This window comes from Carassius carassius, chromosome 46 (assembly GCF_963082965.1).
Source record: "Carassius carassius chromosome 46, fCarCar2.1, whole genome shotgun sequence".
Lineage (NCBI taxonomy): Eukaryota > Metazoa > Chordata > Actinopteri > Cypriniformes > Cyprinidae > Carassius > Carassius carassius.
The window spans coordinates 26,904,284-26,913,385 of NC_081800.1; the positions used below are offsets into that span (position 1 = coordinate 26,904,284).

At 35.9% G+C, this 9,102-nt stretch overlaps 2 long non-coding RNA genes across 3 annotated transcripts; one reads left to right on the forward strand and one right to left on the reverse strand.

The window, feature by feature from the left end:
• Positions 1-1,593: 1,593 nt before the first annotated feature.
• Positions 1,594-3,430, forward strand: LOC132129662 (uncharacterized). Of its 2 annotated transcripts, none has more exons than XR_009428555.1 (4): positions 1,594-1,717; positions 2,391-2,423; positions 2,516-2,810; positions 3,271-3,430. It is a non-coding gene; the product is annotated as an uncharacterized LOC132129662 (long non-coding RNA). The 2 variants fall into 2 exon arrangements; XR_009428556.1 differs by lacking the exon at positions 3,271-3,430 and adding an exon at positions 2,958-3,077.
• Positions 3,431-5,647: 2,217 nt separating this feature from the next.
• LOC132129143 (uncharacterized) lies at positions 5,648-6,458 on the reverse strand. The gene is made up of 3 exons (XR_009428443.1): positions 6,198-6,458; positions 5,986-6,118; positions 5,648-5,760 (listed from the first exon to the last, which is right to left on the reverse strand). It is a non-coding gene; the product is annotated as an uncharacterized LOC132129143 (long non-coding RNA).
• Between the last annotated feature and the right edge of the window lie 2,644 nt (positions 6,459-9,102).

The window sequence follows — 9,102 nt, forward strand, 5'->3', positions numbered from 1 at the left end:
TTGTTTCAGATCAACACTTGCAAGTGACCACTAGGTGTCACCGTTGAGACGGGTGTCGGATTGATTCGAAGCCTCGAAACAATATGGCACATTTGGTTCAACTGTTTCATTGGTTCACGAGGCCTCGATTTTGCCATCACTACATTTTAGCGATGCTGAGATAAAATTACCTGAGTGAAGAACTCACGGCGACGCCATCTTGATATTTTCAAGTGGAGGGGACGTATTTCCGGTTCGAGAGTGGAGCTCCACTCGCCCATGGTCTGCAGCCAGACCCTTCTCCTACTAGAACAGAACCTATAGAATAATGCGCATGCGCGACTGAACGAATCACTCCCCGAGACGACTCGTTCTTCCCGAGTCACATTAAAGATTCGTTCAAAATGAACGAATCGTTCAAGAACGACACATCACTAATTCGAATCATAACGAGCGCGGGCTTTGACTGTGACGGACGCTGTTGCTGAGAATGAAGATGAAGATCGATTGATATCGTTATGTTCCTTGCAAACATCTGGATTCTAAAGATGGAGTACAGCAAACAAATAAAATGGATGTGATTTGTAATTGTATGCTGTGCTTTTGTGTATCTGTGTTGCAGCATGCACAGAAATGTTATTTCCTATTAAGTAGATGAGTAAATTGCTTTCAATAAATTCAATAAAAACATTTATTGATATGACAATTAAATACAACAGATTTTAATCATTAAAGCCACGATTTTAATATTAATACAAGGGAATTCATATAAATTCACACTTTACGTTAGATTATTTACGTTTTTGTAGCTGCTAACACGTGAGTATTTGTACGTTTTACTGCTATAAATACGTTTTTATGTGCATGAAAACGTAAGTAAATGTACGTGTGGTAGAACCACATTAAACGTAAAAATACACACGTATTCTCATGAGATCACGTTGGATCAACAGAAAGCGGAACCACTCTGGTTAAAATCCCAATCACCAATTCTCTTGCATCCTCTCCGTCTTTTTCTTGTAGACCAATCATCCTCAGATTCCATCTTCGTTTGTAGCGAGCTTGTTCCTCGTGGGCTTTCTTGAGAGAGCTGTTCACTATCTGTAATTCGGCGACTTTCTTCTGCAACACGGAGATTTCTGCCTTGTTCTCAGAGATGGCGCCCTTGTTAACTTCAATACGCTTATCAAAGCCTTTCAACAGCTCGGTCTGCTCATCCACTTTTTTGGTTAACAGTTGTAAGGCACTGAGGATAGCCATACTAGTTTCACCTTCTTCCACGGATCTCAACCTTTTTGGGAGCGGGCTATCAATCGGCGTGTGAGTAGGATTGGTAGATTTTGAGCTGGCTACAACCATGCTTTCTACATCACTTTCGTCTCAAGCCTCGTGCAGGGCTAACAGATTATAGTTGTGAACAGACATCTTCACAAAACTAAAAAAAAAAAACCTTCAGTGCGAGTGATAAATACTCCAAAAGTATTAAAACAATACTTCCAATGAAAATTATATTTGCTGCATCTTTGAATGTCAAAATCTGGGAACTAAATAACAACTAATATACAGAGCCCGCAAAAGTTAGACCTCTCATTCCGCCATCTTGGATCCTTCCCCGGGAGCAACGGTTAGCGTCTGATACCAGAGAAAAGCATCATCAGTCTCAGTGAATATAACATAGTAAACGGATTTTATCTCAAATTTAATCTCGATTACAGATAGCAGATAACGAGAATCTGAAGTGTGTTTGCTTGATTTTCTGAAACACTTATTTGCACAATTATATTTACATTTTGCATTGGCGCCAACCCAGTGTGGTTTAAAATGGAGGATTTGCTTTATTTGCATTCTTGTTGCTAAGTTAGGTGTGTTTAAAGTTGGTAACTTATATATTAACCTTATATACGTTATAGGGAAATCGAAAATAGGCCTGTAAACTTAGCATAAGCATAAACTCACCGCCTTTTGCATGAGCACTTGACTTGATCGATGGATGGAGTAACGTTATGGTGAGAGACGTTTGTTTATTGGGAGTGACAGATTAGTCTTAGTGGAATATTTGCGCGAATTTCAATTTAAGTCGTATCTAAATCAATTTAGAGTGTAATCTAAATATATTCTAACTTATTGTTTATTAAGTGGGCTTTGTATGTGAGCACATTTTAATCACAGATTTTGCACTGGATTTATTGGCACAAATCTCAAATACAGTTTTGTGTGTGTGTGTGTGTGTGTGTGTGAGAGAGAGAGAGAGAGAGAGAGAGTGTGTGTGTGAGAGAGAGAGGAAGAGGAGAGAGCAGTAGACAGAATATTTTTCAGTGTTTTGAATGAAAAGTTGAAGGATGTCCCAGGCTGAGAACATATATATGGTACACCTGCTTGTCAAGATTCTAACATTAATGTCCCACTTCCAGGAACATGAAGACGGACTGGTTTCACATGCAGATGTAAGTATTAAGATGTAAGTAATTTTCTTCTTTCCACTTCACCACATTATATTATGTAATATTCTTATTTGTGTATTGTGTGTACTCTACAGGTTGCAGCATCTGCATCTGATATTGAGAAGACACTCAATCTACCTGCCAATCCTCATCTGATTTTGCTGGGTTAGTGTGTCATTACACATGATAAAGAGACATTTACTGATGTTTAAGATATAAAATTGTAACATTGCTGTTGTGCACAATTGTTAAAATTGTTTTTTTTTTTTTTTTTTTTTTTGTGAGTGTCCAGTCAACACTTTTGACTGCAGTTGCAACAGTGTTTTCTGTGTACTACATCTTCAACCTGCAGTATCAAGAGGCGGCTTGTTGCACGTAAGAAATGTAAGTGTTTTCCTTTTTGCGTATGTTTTTAACACTCTCTTAGAATCTATTGTAACACTTTATAATAAGTATACAGTAGTAAAGTAATAAATTATTTGCAAACTAGCTACCTCAACCTTTCTCCTGTGTTCTCCTTGTGTTCTTCCATTTCAGTTTTTTTCAGTTCATCATCTGAAACACTGTCAAATGTGGTTTTATTCGCATGCCAGGCATGGAGAAAATAGGAGAAAGGCATGTAGATTCACATTAAATCCAAACAAATCAGAATATATATATATATATATATATATATATATATATATATAGATAGATAGATAGTTTGCAAATGATTTATAAGTGCTTTAATACTTTATACTTATTATAAAGTTTTACCAAATTAATCTAAATTCTAAACCAAATTAATTAATCCGAATTTTGAAAAATGGTTATTATACACTTCGGTAATGTGTAATGCAACTTTCCTTAGATGATTCTATGGAATAAACCCAGAAAGAGGCTCAAAGACCTGCAGAGGCAAGGTAGTGTCCAAGAAGACGGGGAAGGTGGTGAATAAGAAGTCTACTACAGTCAATCCAAAGGTTGCCTCTTTACTAAGAAATCTAATGGACTTCAAATGGGATTTCATCTACACTGTAAAAAATAAATGTTTTTTTACAGAAAAAAACGGTAGAATTTAACAGTATTATGACATTTTGATCAGAACTGTGAAATTCCATAAAAATGCTAACTTTGACATCTAATGTACATTTTCCCTGTTTTTTAGCTATTTAAATTTGTTACTGCAAAAAAATGACATTTTCCTTTAAATAACAGTAATTGTTGTCTATTGTTATCCTGACATGTCCTTAAAAAAACATTCCTGTATATTTTTTGGTCAGAGTTGAAAAAAAAAAAAAGTTTTACAGAGAAAACCAGTAGAATTTCACAGTCATATCACATTTTCATCAGAACGGTGAAATTTCACTAAAAATGCATACATTAACACCAAATATAGCCTACATTTTCCAGTTGAATTAGGCAGTGACTATGCACTAAGTGCAAAAAGCAACAGTTGTGATTTACACTAAAAACAAATAGATATTCTATTTACATCATGTAAATGTCGCGATAGTTTGCAATAAGTGTAAATAATTAGATTCTATAGGCCTATTCTATATTTTGGCAGATTCTGTTTGCATCTCAGTAATTGTGTACATTAACAGGATGCAATAATAGTAGGCTATAAAGTGTTTTATTAAACACTCGTTAGACACTTTATTTCTACTACATTTTTGTTGAAAATAAATGCCTTTTCGATGTGGTTTGTGATACCAAAAGGTATAAAATACATATTCGAACCAAGGACTTTGAAACAAGCATCAAATAAACGAGGCATCCACACTAGTGCCTGTGCCACTGAAGACATTAAGTTAAATTACGCATCTTTTCTAAACTTCATTGGTGATCCGACACAATGTACTATGTTGTTTCCTTGATTTATAGTCAGTGTTTTGCCTACTATTGTTTTTATGCATGTCATACATATCGTTCGTTTGTTAAAGAGGCGATCTGTCGCTGGACTGTATTGTTTATAAAATCATATATTTTTTTGTTTTTTTGCCGCTGTGGTTAGTGGTGAAAGGCATCAGTTTTCTCTTGTGGCTGTTAGAGCATTTTATTATTGTGTGGGCTGTTGTAGCTTAGTGGTTAGAGAGTCGGGCTTGTAACCCAAGAGATTCCGGTTCGAGTCTCACAGCCGGCGTGTTGCGACTGTTTATTAAAATTGTTGCGTTTTGTTGCACCCGCGTGTTGCGGGTGTGTGTGTTCACCAGTCACTGGGATGGGTTAAAGAGGTCACATTTCGAGTATGCGTTTCACTTATTGGTATCCTCATCCAAACACACACTCCTGTCCAACCCACTTGTTACACCACTTCTGGAAAACCATTTATTGTTAAGGTAAGCTAATTGTCATGATTTCCATATCAAAATCCGAAATAACCACCTGTAGATGCTATTTACACTAAGAAAAATACAGATATATTTTTATTTTCACTAAGTGACAATATCAGCATTTTTACGTAATGCTATTTACATTAGGTGTAAATAATTTTCATTTAATATAATTATCAAATTTGCAGTAAGTGTAAATACTAATTAGATGCTATCTATATTGGCAGATAGTTGCACCTTAGTATTTTTGTAGATTAACAGGATCCAATAATTATAGAGTGCAAATGATTATATTTATTAAAATTGTTAAATGGATGCTACATTGTTGTGAGAATAAAAGCCCTTCTAACACCGACCCCCAAGCCTACCCAATAAATACTTTATTTTTAATAAACACTCTTCTCTTAATAAAGCACTTTTTTTTCCACTTTTCAAACATTTTCATTGCAAATAAATGGCTTTTTTTAATCACAAAAAAGCCAAATCTATAAGCCAGTGGTTCTCAAACTTCCTCGGCGTGCACCCCCATTTAAACCAAATGTACAGGGACATCTTTTTGTACTGTGTGACTGAAGTAATGCAAAAAAAAATTTTTTTTTAAATACTCTTGAAACACAAATTTTTGTAAAATGTTATACAATAAATTATGGTAGCCAGAGTATTGCTGTAAACAACTTCAGATTTTTATTATATAGCAAACCTTCAAGATCAAACAATGGAAAAACACTTCCCAGCAAAAGTCATGTTTTAGAACACAAAATTGTTCAATTAAAAAAAAAAAGTCGACCTGGATTCTGATAATCCTGAACATGTCACATGGGGAAAATGGATAAAGCATGTTTCAGAACACAAATGTGTTCAATTTAAAAGAAACAAAAACACTGGGCCTGGATTCTGATAATTTTGAAGTTTATCACATCACAAGGTAATAAAAATGATTTAAGGAACAAAGCGCTGCACTGAAGTACAAAAAGTCGGTCTTGTCCTGTTCTTCAGCGAAATGTCAGTCTTCTGAAAGACCACATCTGTGGGGACACAAACAGTTATAATTAAAACCCAAAACAAAAGAAGAGCAGAAACAGCAACAAGCCTTAACCAAATACTCTCAGTTTTGGTCACAGACAATTACATCACATTTATTGGAGTTAATTATAAAAATTATTGTCCTTTGGTGCACTTTATCATCGATGAATGATAAACACAGAAGATGAAGTCTACCACTACTATACAAGACAACAGAGCTTCTATACCTGTTACTCTCCCCAGTCAAATGCAGCAATTTTTGACGTCAGACTTAATACTCTGGGGTTGACAGAGTACGCTCTCTTTTTCTCTCTCTTTTCCACCTTGGTACCTTTATGAGGATTTATCCTAAAGATGCACCTTTAAAACACAACACAAACAATATCCTTAAATAATTGTTGTATGCTTCTTAACCAAAGGAATGCAGTCTATGAATTACCTTTGCAAGAATTCTAGTGTGGCTCCCAGTTCTACAGGGTAACTGATGTTCAATATATAGTAAAGAGAGAACATCAGATACAGGGCTTCTGTAAAACTCAAGAGATGGTCATTTACAATCATCTGGTCTACTGCTACCATGTACACACCGGCTGTCAGTGGGTTCTCTCCTTTGAACAAACACAAAATCAGTAAGACATAATATTAAACACAATGTGAGTTCTGGTCACCCGAAACCAGGAATTATTGTGTTGCAAGATCATAGTAATACCCACAACACACTACTATACATGGTGTTGCTGGAAGCTGTTCTGAGCATATATCACTTGGAACAGAGGTGTCTTCTACCATCACAAGAAAGTGGTCTTGGTCATTTTTGAAATGGGTTAGCAGCAACATCACTGCCCCACAAACATGATCCCCTCCAGCTCTATACTTTGTGAGTATTCTCCCTGCTCTGCTTGCTCTTTCTGTGCACTGAAATTGAAAGTACTCCAATATTCTTCTGAACTTACTGGAAGCAGATTCTTCAAAGCTGTTGTTTATGTCAATGCCAGTGAGCTCTTTAAAGTGTGCTTTCATTCCTGCTGGCTGAAAGAGATATGGCCACTCATCAAGTAAATCTTTGGTTTCCTTTCCAGATTGGATGTTGTTTCTTTGAGAGGTGTAAGTAGAAGTCATTAAGTCATAGATTGTCTTTACATCACTTTCATTATTTTGAAACATTACTTGCAACTTCTCTTTCTTTTCCTGCTGCAATTCGGATGTTTCTCCAACTAGCAGTTGTGGATCAGAATTTATACAACCATATAACAATTTTCGTTTCTTTGTTGATAATTCTAGAGTACCACAAAGTGGTGAACTAATAGCTTTTGCTCTTTTAAAATTGTCAATTCTACACACCAGTTGTTTGAGGAGAGAATCACATCCACTTCCTACAACCTGGGAATTAATCTCATCTCTGAAAGACTTTGGGTATGCAATCACCATTTGTCGGGCTATTTCTGATACATGTTTTTTTGCTGGACATTTGCTGACTTCCAGGATCTCAGAAGCAACAATGCGGACCAACTGTCTTCTCTCAGAGCAACTTGGCCTTTCGCCATTTTGCAACTTTTCCATAAAACTTCCTGGCATTTTTTGCCATGGAACATCAAAACTATAATGCCAGTCATGGTCATAAAACGAAGTTTCACAGCTACTGTCACCTAGAAGATAAACCAATGTCCACAGGTTACAGGATGAACACTTTTCATACAGCTGTAATTTTTTGGCAAAATTGCCTATTCCCAAGCTGCAGATTTATTGGAGTTTAATAACGGACAAACAGAGATGGCATAGGACTTTGTGGGTTGTTCATGTGCCACTATATAGAGTATGCATTTAAAGTGGTGCACAGACTTGTTTTATGTCCGCAGTGCATTATTGTCAGAGGGGAGACTGTTGTGCATTTTTCACAAGGACCGCAACAAATCACTAGCATGAAATGGGCACATTTAACGTGTTGCTGGTGATTTGCTGCACTGTGGCCCTGTAGTTGCTCTGAACAATGCACAACAGTCTTCACTCTCCGCTGACATAAGCTGCGGACTCAACTGGAGACGTTTTGGACATTCAAGCACCAGGTAATCACCACACTTGGAATGGATCACAATGTATGCAATTTCCAAAATCAATGTTTTGAGGCCCCGTGCTATCACAGTTTGATTTGTGCCATCAAACTACACTAGTCAAAATTTTAAGAGGATCAAAACCTTTCATAATAGTTGTCTTAAAACCAATACCCAAAACTCTTCAAATGTTGACTGGTGTACAATAAATCTGCAGATTTGTATACATATACACATATACATATACAAACCCGATTCCAAAAAAGTTGGGACACTGTAGAAATTGTGAGAAAAAAGGAATGGAATAATTTACAAATCTCATAAACTTATATTTTGTTCACAATAGAATATAGATAACATATCAAATGTTGAAAGTGAGACATTTTGAAATGTGTCACTTTCATGGAATGAAATGTCTCACTTTTTTGGAATGTGTAGCTCTCATGGAATCCAAAATGAGCCAATTTTTTGGCATGACACTTCAAAATATCTCACTTTCAACATTTGATATGTTATCTATATTCTATTGTGAATAAAATATAAGTTTATGAGATTTGTTAATTATTCCATTCCTTTTTTACTCACAATTTCTACAGTGTCCCAACTTTTTTGGAATCGGGTTTGTACATATACATATATATTGCTCTGTGAACTGCACGTGTGGCACAATTTGTTTGCCAGGTGTGCTAAAGGCTGGGCATGCTCACATTGCAAATTCTCTGTATATGAATTACAAGAATTGACAAATAACATGTTTTGCTTTCAAAATGTTTGTGGATTGTTTAATGTTGTATCAGCGTTTTACTCATGTCTTCCACTTGAAGAGCTGGATGGTGAAATTGAGCATCCAGGAGCAGGTGAACCTGATGCATCAGAAGTGTATTCATCAGACAAATCATTGGCAGTGTTTTGCAGAGTGGAAGCAATATCTACATGGCATAAACAAAAAACTGCATTAAAAACCATACTGCAGAAACAAGAAACACATTGATACACTGTAATACAAGTAAAGAGTACAGCTAACAAAGTACAGAATGAAAGAGACTGGGGTGTTGTTTTTCCAGTTCATCTAATTGTATGCATGTACACAAAGTCAACATTTAAAGTGGATCAAACCTTTCATAATAGTTGTCTTAAAACCAATACCTGTTCTTGTGAACTTAATGAACTTTTTGATCCGCTTCAAATGTTGACTAGTTTATATGTAAAAACAACCATTGATTTGAAAACTTACTTGGGATTTGGGCTATTAGTTTTCTTGCTTCAATCGGTCTCAGAAAGCCACCTAGATCATCC